Below are 10,424 nucleotides of genomic sequence, written 5' to 3' on the forward strand. Positions count from 1 at the left end.
TCATAGTGGGATTCTGACTCACCGGGATCCGCGATCCTAAAAAAGGGACATTAAAAGTTAATATCTTGCCTTGTCATGGTCCTTACGTGGAGTAAAAGAATTATCTTAGGCATGGCAAATCGCCAGTTATGAGCAAGGCATTGCCACCACCTAACGTTAAACGCAAAGCTTCTTTTTTCTTCATAAAATCAAGAAGGTTTCAATGATGAGTTAAAACCTACTTCATAAAATGCAAAAGTTTTTTTTTTAATCCCATTCCCTGACTAACGTGAACCTAAAATCGTGATACTAACTCTGCATTAGATGATGCACACTGAAAGAATATGAATCAATATTTCACATAGATTATCATTCGGCAAACTTCCCGAGAGTTTATCACCATACAATTTGCTACGACGTTGTACATGTGGATTTTCTTAAATCTCTATAATACCTTAAAATTGTTTTCTATGTGACTTTTTGTCAATTACCCATTGGATGGTTTCCAAACTTTACCGTGTCGCTAGAGGGCGCTTTTTTCACTAATACTTAGTTCTCTGAGTCTGACGGTGACACAGTGCCCGATCTCTTGTAATCGACACTTCTGCATGTATGAATTCACAGGCCGGTAATATAGACCTCTATGTCTTTTCCTTCTTTCTTTTTCCGTCTTTTGCATAATGGATCAAGAAGTAGATGCTTTGAACGAGGATAAATCTCGACGCCACGGGTCCCCGGAGTCAAAGTGACCGGCGCCTTTCTAATGGAGCTATCAGTCATTCTAATTGTGTAAACAGACTTGGGCACTCAGATACGAGACTACAGTCTCTCTCCTCCTTTGACAACTAACCCTGTGATGTAACCGTATACACTGTAGTGTTTAAAGAACCCTCCCACACCGGGACTGACTGTCTATCGTAAAGGTCGACCTGCGAGAAATGGATTTGATAACGACTTCCGAGAATACGGGGAACTCTTTGCTTTGCATTTCGTATGTGGAACGTTTGGTAATGTGCTGTTGTGATGATGGATTTGCGGTGTTTTTAATCTTCCTTTAACGTCGACCGGCGATAAATGTATTTAACAAGAGCTTCCAACAATACGTGGAAACCCTTTGCACTATTGTGAATTCCTTGCGCAAGACAATGCATATGAGAGTCTTGTGTGCTGCATGTGGAGCGTGTGGTAATGTATTTGTATGGTGGTAATTTGCAGTGAATTTAAATCTCCATTCAAGGTCAACCGACGATAAATCCATTTGACAACACCTTCCGAGAATACGGGGGAAATCTGTCTTTGCACCATCAAGAAAATCGTGAGTTCCCGTGTGCTAACATTTTGGGTGTGGAGCGTTTAGAAAATTTATCGGTATGGTGACGTATTTGAAGCGGTTCAAACCTCTTCTCTATGTCCCAAACAATGCAAGGTCTGGTTTTAAACAATAAGTGAACGAACGAAATTAGAAAATATTCTGTAATCATGCTATCATAAGTGTGAAGTTCAATTTCACAGGGTTGGGTCACCGGGCAGCTTTCGGAAGCGAAAAGATGATATAAAATCCATCAAAAGACACAAAATGTCAAAATAAGATTCATGGGCATGATATGTATATATTTATAGGTACACATTTTAATTTTTCGTTTCTTAGAATTAAACACCCCGGCCGGGCCCCGGCTTTGAAATGTGACCTAAGCCATGCCCCTTGATACATGTAGTTAGAACAGGTGGTTGTTCCGACCTCTTAGGCCCCTTTTCCACTGGACGGCGGTCGTACAGCAACCAAATTTGGACTTGTATGACCCTCAGGGATTTTATAATCGGAATAGGAGGCAGTGTGTAAAAGTAGAATATGAAGTCAACAAAACACAATGACATCCGAAAATTCGTTACCTGTATAACACACAAAATGTAAATTCATTCTTTATCTATGCGGATAAAGAACTTCGTTGAGCGTTGTGTCAAGTCTTTGGTCGTTCGTTCAAATTGGAAATGGCTGTTAACAGGCACAATAGTGACTCATGGTATTCAGACATTTCACCTGACACTTAATGCCTGTGCATTAATAAAGAAGCTACTAAATGCTCTCCCCATACTAATCCAACTGAAAGGATGTCCCATCAAAAGGCGTTGCATTCTCTTTGAACAATGCTTTGCGGCCTTTTTAGTGCGGCTTGATAGCAAATTCTATTAAGTGTAATCAAAAAGATCCCAAAGCGTAACGATATCAGCTAAATGGAACCCACAGATCCATTCAATATCTTACGTATGCTTTTAAATGTGAATAGATTAATAGGAGAACGAAATAAAAGGGGGTATTTTCTTGTCAAATAACTTTGTTAGAAATAGTGTGAGAAGGTTCAATTCTTCTTCGCACCATGAATGTTGCTGATGCATGAATGAGCATTTTCTGATCGAACGTAATCTAACCTGATTCTGTCATATCTGTCAAAACGGTCATATCTCATCCCGTCTGTCTTACATGTACGTATACCGACCAGTATCATGTGGGTATTCGTAAGTAGGATCCGTTATATTCATAGAATATTACATGCCAACAAGTAACATGTTTTCGGTCGGGCGAAATAAAATACTTACCGTTATCTTCCGTACTGTGCATGTGGTATTCTTGAAAAAATGAACTAACTTGAGTGAAGTGCCACATCATTGTCCTTGTCTGTCCCAAAGCATATGAGTGAAAAAAAGGAATAATATGTTTGTATACCCGGAAGTGACATTTAGCTTTAGTTTAATTTTGCCCGTGTAATCAAGTACACAGTTATGCCAACGAGTCCTCCGTGGACGGTTAAATGGATAACGTTTCTAGGACAGGGATGGATGTTAATTTATAAGGTTTCTATAATGTTTTTGACATCTATAGAATGTCTCAAAAGCCCGCAATAACAAAGGCCGTTGACTTGCACTAATGGATGGGAGGGGAGTCAAATGGGATAAAATGCACCAATCCAAGAATAGCCCCAGACTTCAAAGAACAATACGTGATTATGATTCTTTCCAAGTTCGTTTATACCCGATTTTGAGAGCGTATTTGCAGTGTTTCTACGTCGTAAGTAACCCATGATTCATGTATAATGCTATATTAAAGGTTACACCGGGTTTGATGGGGATGTTTGTGCAAATGGAAAATAAAAGACATATACAAAATTATTGTCATGACTTTTTTGTTTTACGTTTTGTGTGTTTTGTTGTCATCTTTGTAATACTTTTTGATTCCGCAAACTGACCGACCGGGCACCGATTAAAATAAAAGTGATGACATTAGTCGGCTAAACAGAAGCCTTTTTCTGTTAGGATTTGACATAGAAGCAAGGCTGTTTCTGAGTTTCCGGACTCCCGGGTACTCGTGCGTTTTTGCACGTTTTGTTGTGTTTTGTGGTTATTCATATAATACTTTTCGTTCCCGCAAACTGCCCGACCGGGCCCCGGTTGAAAAGAAAAGTGATCATGACACTCAGCCAAGCAGAAGTCTTAGGTAGTTGAAATAGATGCATGGATGTTTCTGAATTTTCCGACTTCCGGATACTAGGGTGCATCTTTGCACTTTTTTTATTGTCATTCATATAATACTTTTTGTTCTCACAAACTGCCCGAGCGGGCCCCGGTTTGCAAGAAGTAACCATGACATCTAAGCAGAAGCCTATTCTGCTAGGATCTGACATAGATGCATCGCTGTTTCTGAATTTCCGTACTCCCGGGGACTCGGGTGCGTGCTTTCAGCGGGACCGCCAACACGACAGATGGTGTTCTTCACGCCACTTCTTCCAACAAACATCAGCGCCCGGCTATAAACTTTGATTAACTGCTCCGTTCGCCACGATAGCGGAACATTTCCCCCAAAATATGGCCCTGATTATAGATTTTCCTTAGTTTTCCTTTAACCTTACGGCCCTATTGTAGGATGTATGTAAAAAGGTACCCAAGCGTTTAGAGCGAGGGGGAAAATCACACAAAGGCAGAAAAAGGTGGAAACCGGGAAGATCGAAGATGAACGTCACTTTATCTTGGGTTGTTCACAATATGATAATATACGCGCAAAGCTGTTCACCGTTTTTTCTGCTCGCTCAAAGGAATTTGACAACGTTACATCCTTGAAAAAATCAAATCATTTTCTAGGAAAAGATTACCATTCCTGCGGAAATGCAGGGAAGAATGTACAGACCTTGGAACCAGTAGTATAAACGATATGTTAAACTCAATATGTTGATTTATTCATATACTTGTACTTGCAGCCACATACGCATGTAACGTTATAGTTGTAGTAGACTTTTTGCACTAATTGCCATTCTTTTGTAGTGTCAATAAAGATTGTCTGTATATCGAGCTAGTAGACTTTCCTTTGTGTCTTAATCTAGTCGGTAGCTATGTATATGGATTAAAACTTGGTGATCCCCCTTAAAGGCGAGAAAGCCACGTCCACGCCCAGTGACTTGTCTTGGAAGGAAGCCAGAACTCTTATCGTTATTGGTTCCCGCAAACTGCCCGGCCGGGCGCCGGTTTGAATAAGTGACCATGACATTACTCGGTTCCCTTGTCAGACCATATCCAACACTGAGTAGAAAATCACATCAATTGTTCTGCCGTCTGCATGATGAAAGATTTTGTGATTTAGATCCCTTGCAAAGATTTAACTTTACAGATACAGAGTACCATGTCAGTCATAGAAGTAATCTCAAATTGGTCATCCTCACAAGAAGGCGACAAGGGCACGTCCTAATGTCCATTGACTTGTCTTGGAAGGAAGCCAAGACTCCTATCTTCCCGGTGCTCTCTTATACCTTAAGCATCAAAAGTGACACTTCACTCCCTGTGTGTCCCAAATTGTCAAGCGTATGGTAACGTAATTTCATTATAAAAGCCCACAAAGGACATTGGTATTTTGGGTGGGATGATCAGATGCACGTTGCGGGATTCTTTTTCCGACACGTTTTTAAAGCCACGAGTACTGTCACTGTCTGTGTCACAAATGTGCGCGCGGTAGGAAACAAAACATGATAATTATACAAAGCAACGTGTGAATTGCCAAGGAGCACTCTAAAGGAGCACTCTAAAACGTTTACAGGCCACTGTTAGTATTTACCAGTGCGTTGTCTCATGATCAGTGCAGAGATAAAAGTTTTTGGAAGACAATATATTTGTTACATACTAGCATTACATAGAATAACGTAACATAACATAACATAACACGACATGACATGACATTTCATGACATGACATAACGTGACCTAACGTAACATAATGTAGCATAACATAACATAATGTAACGTAACGTAACATGGCAACACAAAACGTAATGAAACGCAACATAACATAACGGAACATACCATAATGTAACATGATATAAACATAACATAAACATAACAATGTTCGTAGAGGTGTATTCCCTGAATTAGCCCACTGAGAGGCACAATGAAAGAATGAAATATGGTTTGATTTTTATGCATATGGATGTAACGTTTTATAGCGTGAGCATGAATCGTTAATCAAAAAGTATGATATAAGCACATTGTAAAGTGTAATGTTGCTATCTTTAACATTGTGCAAATAGAATATTCAAGTCGGTAAGTGGTTTTACCGACTTTAGGTGATAAGTAGTTTCTTCGTGTCATCTGTTCTCATGCAAGTATATTTTGACAACGGTGGAGTAGGCAATAGTCGAACGCATGGCTATCTGACACCCATATTAGACACCTAGGTAATAAGGCAAGTTACCAACAACTTACAGTTTAGAGTTAGCTTTTTGGCCAGAGTAGACTCATTCTGTACTGCTATACACTATTTATTTGTTTGTTTGTTCCTTTCATGTTACCTTCAATTAGCCCTCGGGCAAGAATTTGCAATAAACTGTTTAATGTTACTCAAGCAACTGGGTAGATTGTTATTAGGGTTAACCGTTTCAGGTAGTATCCACTGTCGTCCAACTGGTCACTGACGAAAGACGACGGATGCTTTCTGTAACGTCTCACAGTCTAAACATCTATGCAGTTCCTTCAGTAAGTTCATAGGCCTCTTACAGATTTTGCTTTCAACTTAAACCACGCATATGCATTGTGTAATACTTCTTTCTAGATAAAACTACAAGAAACCAACCTAAGACTTACAGTTGTCCTTACAGAATCAATGCATAAATAGACCGATAAGTACAGTTGATTTGCCATTCGGATTTGGAAATGCACCTAGTACCTTCACCTTCTGCCAGGGAAGTGCGAGGACTGAAGGATGGTAATGGTGGGAATGGGCGCCAATCTTCCATCTGGCTACCATATTTCACACAAGATATTTACTGGACAAAGCAAGATAGAATGCGCCAGTGGTTTACATGTAATTTACCGATTTTCTTTTCAATCTTTCTCTCTCCAAGCTTTCAATGTCACATGGTGTACCTCTTATTTGATAAGCAGTGTTTCTTTTTCTGTGTGTGAATGAAGGATAACTGCTCACACTCCCAACATCCTTCCGGACTAAAGCCGACTTGTAGAGAGAGAACAATCCCTCATGCCGACAGCCCAAAGCCTCCGGGACGGCCCCCGCACGAGTGATTAGCTTGAGACAAGCCTCTTCTCTCTTCTGGGCAACGAAGGAGCTATCACAATCTTCTAGGATCCACCCACAGACCCTAGTCCTGTACAGATATGCGGACGAAATCTTGCGTTTGATGTTGCCTTGTATGCCTCCCGGGGTTGGGAGTTTTCTTGTCAGAGTTTCTTCTCAGTTAGATTGACGAGTCTATATACTCCTGTGCACTGTGTGTAGTGGATCTGCCTACCTCCCATTTTCTTATGACCATCCCTAGACTAAAGGTTTAGCAAACTTAGCCATAATTCTTTGACGATGACGCAGTTGTGACAAGATGAAGGAGGAAACGCCAGTTGTCTGACACTCGCGGAAGCTGAATGCATTTTTGATTTGGCGGACTCAAGGGGCAAGGTGACGTCTCAGGCTTTTCATCAAGATGTTTCCAAGACGTCCTTACGTAAGACAGTGGTTCTCAAACCTTTGTGACGTAATCGGTCACACGACGGAGAAAGTAATGGACTGAGCGGAAGGGGCGTTTAGCCGCCATGACGTCACAACGTCAAGAGGTTTCAAGGAACAATTTCATCAGTACTTTTCTTCGAACTACATGCATTTGCGAACATCATTACTGAATATGCCACAAAGGAACCGCATTCCCTTGTCTACATCACACATACGGCACAAAAGTCGTACCTTCAAAGTGGCCAAAGTGGCGTTTTAAAGGGACTCGCAGTTGTGGCATTTAGATAAGACCACAGTTTTAGTATTTTGTTTCTACAGCACATATACGTTGTTAAGAAGTTTTAGTGACCGTATATATCTGTGACGTGTGACGCGCGTGCTACTTTGTAGCTATACCAGTCGGTAGAAGAAGAAGCTGCAAAACGTTAGGCATTTTAGGGAACGGTACCGGTTAGTGCATGGAGAGACGTCCCTGTAGCTCAACTTGTAGGCGAACAACACATGTAGTTCAGCTCCTGGTCTCAATTAGTTAGTAATTGGGAGTCTTTCGGGAGGGATGTAAAAGATGTAAAATATGGGTTCCGTGTTCGAGGAGATCCTCTCTCTGTAAAAAATATACCCTGCTACAAAAACTGCAAGGAAATCTGCTGCTCTACATGTCACTTCAAGGGTTCGAACGAAGGAACAATAGAGCAGGGAGTCAAGGACATTTCTTTCTTCAAGGAGAAACAATGCGACGTTGAGACGGTCCCCTCCCCGTGACACTCACGCTCACGTGGACTTTAGTGCTGTGTTATTTGATTTTGATCGACGGTTCTGATGGACGACGCACGCAACGTTTGCTTTTTGACAAGAGGACCGTTCCATCTTCATACACCACGGGAGGAATATGACTAGTGCAAGAGATACGTCATCAACTTATTTTCTCTACAATAATATCACCAGGTCATCAGTGTGTATTGGATGGTAATGGTAAGAAAAGACCTCCGGTTGTCCCAAACTGACACGAATTGTCCAAACACTGGCCCTTTCTTCTAGTTTAGTTCCCAAACCCACCCACGACATCGGAGTTGGCCCCGTCTCAACAGCAGTATTGATTCAGTTTCAGAAGCTGTAATTTGTCAAGGGACTTGATTTTCTTTATGCGCGTGGACGCTGTGTTCTTTTCTCCGCGAATGATGCATTCAAACAGCCGAGGGCTACCATAGTCTATAGCTGCACAACAAAGGCGGTTGTGAGCCATGTTCTTGAAGAATTTCAAGCGTGTTTTGATCGATACGCTGCATTCATATGAAATTTGGAAGGAAGAATGCCTTCCCTAGCCTAGCTGTTAAATGCTTGCGGGTCAGGGCGTTTGACTGAACTCCCCACGATCAAAAGCGTCACCTGGCGGATTGACTGACATAGCGACACGCATGATCAAGTATTGATCGAGGGAATTTATGTACACATTTGGACATGACGCAGATCCGCTGGTGCAGTTCTTCATTCTGTGAACTTCAAGTGGCGGAATGCCAAGGCACTTCAAGTTCAAGTTCAAGTTGTCCAACTGAAAGATCCGATAACGCTTCTACACCTTTATCCGCGGGTTATCCGTTGTTTTTGAAAACATATTATTTAGGGATATCAATTCGACGGACTGTGGCAACAAATTGCAATACACAATGTGTATTTTGAAATATTGCATTTTGAACCCATCGTCGTTGACTCGATATCCCTAAATACACTGTTTTGAAAAAGAACGGATATATGTTACCACGCGGATAAAGGTGATCTAGCGTTACTACTGTTCTGTAATTTCAAACCAAAATCTGGACATATTGCCCCCAGAATAAAACTTGAATTCTGGTTGCTTGGCCAAGAGAATATATAGAAAATTAACTAACGGTTGATCTGGTATGCATATATATATATATATATATATATATATATATATATATATATATATATATATGATACTTCTGAAACTGACCAATCAGGGGAGCGATACAGTTAACGAAAGATTTCCCCGAATCTTGATATACCAGGAAAAGCGCAGAAAGGAATGCTTTGTACAGTGTGCAGTCCATGTTAGAGTTAAGGTGTGTGCGTGTGTGCGTGTGTCACATTCCTTCAAATTTATTGAATATGTACAACAATAACTTAGGATTGAATAGCAACACACTTGTCCCAGCAGAAGGGAATTTGTCATTATGTCAAGCCTTGGAAGTGTTGAATAAAGGATGTATGTATTATAAAGGAATTTGTTGCTTAAATGGGTCAGTTTGTGTAGGCTATATGATAATAACGTTAATGCCCCGCCTTATCCTCGGTGTATATGGTGAGATAATCCCTGGTCAGGTGCGATAACCACCTCATAAACCACCTCGTTCACCATATACACCTCGGGCCGGGGCATTAACCCTTTATTAACTAACGGTTGATCTGGTATATATATATATATATATATATATATATATATATATATATGATACTTCTGAAAACCATGTGTAAGAATACGAAATAGTTAACGAAAGATTTCCCCGAATCTTGATATACAAGGAAAAGCGTATGTCTTTGCCTGTTTTCCTTTACAATTGAAGTGCATATAGTATCGAGGTGTGTGCTTGTGTGCGTGTGTTTTTCAGCAAACCCTCTTGTTGTCCCGTAGGGACTTGAATAGACAACCTCCTTGCGGATTAGATGCAGATTGCACCACTGTTGATTTACTACTGTCCTGACGTAGGCAGGTACACGGTATACAACGATGACATACAGTTTATTTACACATACAAGAAATCGGTTACTCCTACTAACAATATGATTGATTATGCCCCTTTATCTTCTGAAATGTCAGGAAGAAATGCTGGCAAAGCATTCTCTCCAAGCAGAGGTTAGGCTTCCCCTTTTTTTAAACGACTTTATGCGTTTTATCGGGCTTTCTATATTGCACCGTTATGTTTATGTCTCGTCGCCTAAACACTGCAGGCACATGGAGCTACCAATGCCCCAGAAACCTAATCACTTCGACATATTAAGAAAACGATGCAAAAAAAGAAATCGCGATAAAAACGCATAACAACGTTTAATAAAAACAGCCAGAGCCTAACCTCTGCTTGGAGAGCAGGCAAGACGTGTATTATTGTCTGACTGAAAAACAGCGCTATATGTCAGGAGATCCTAGCAAAGTGTACACCAACTTCAGCACAACAGAGAACTATCTACCACTCCAAAATCACGACGACAGTATGTCCAGAACACGAGATAGTAAGTTCCGCTGTAGTACCTTCAAAGCCGCTTGGGGCCCATTATCGAACTTGACCTTTGTTTTCCAACCTCTAGCCAACTACGAAATATCATTGGAATCCATTCAAGGATTTTCAAGTTATGCTGTTCGCACCAGGACAAAAGACAAACCGAACACCCCGGTTTCACTCCTCTGGCAGTTTTTGATACTATCTTATGCTACCGTA

The sequence above is a fragment of the Branchiostoma floridae genome, chromosome 7 (assembly GCF_000003815.2).
Source record: "Branchiostoma floridae strain S238N-H82 chromosome 7, Bfl_VNyyK, whole genome shotgun sequence".
NCBI lineage: Eukaryota > Metazoa > Chordata > Leptocardii > Amphioxiformes > Branchiostomatidae > Branchiostoma > Branchiostoma floridae.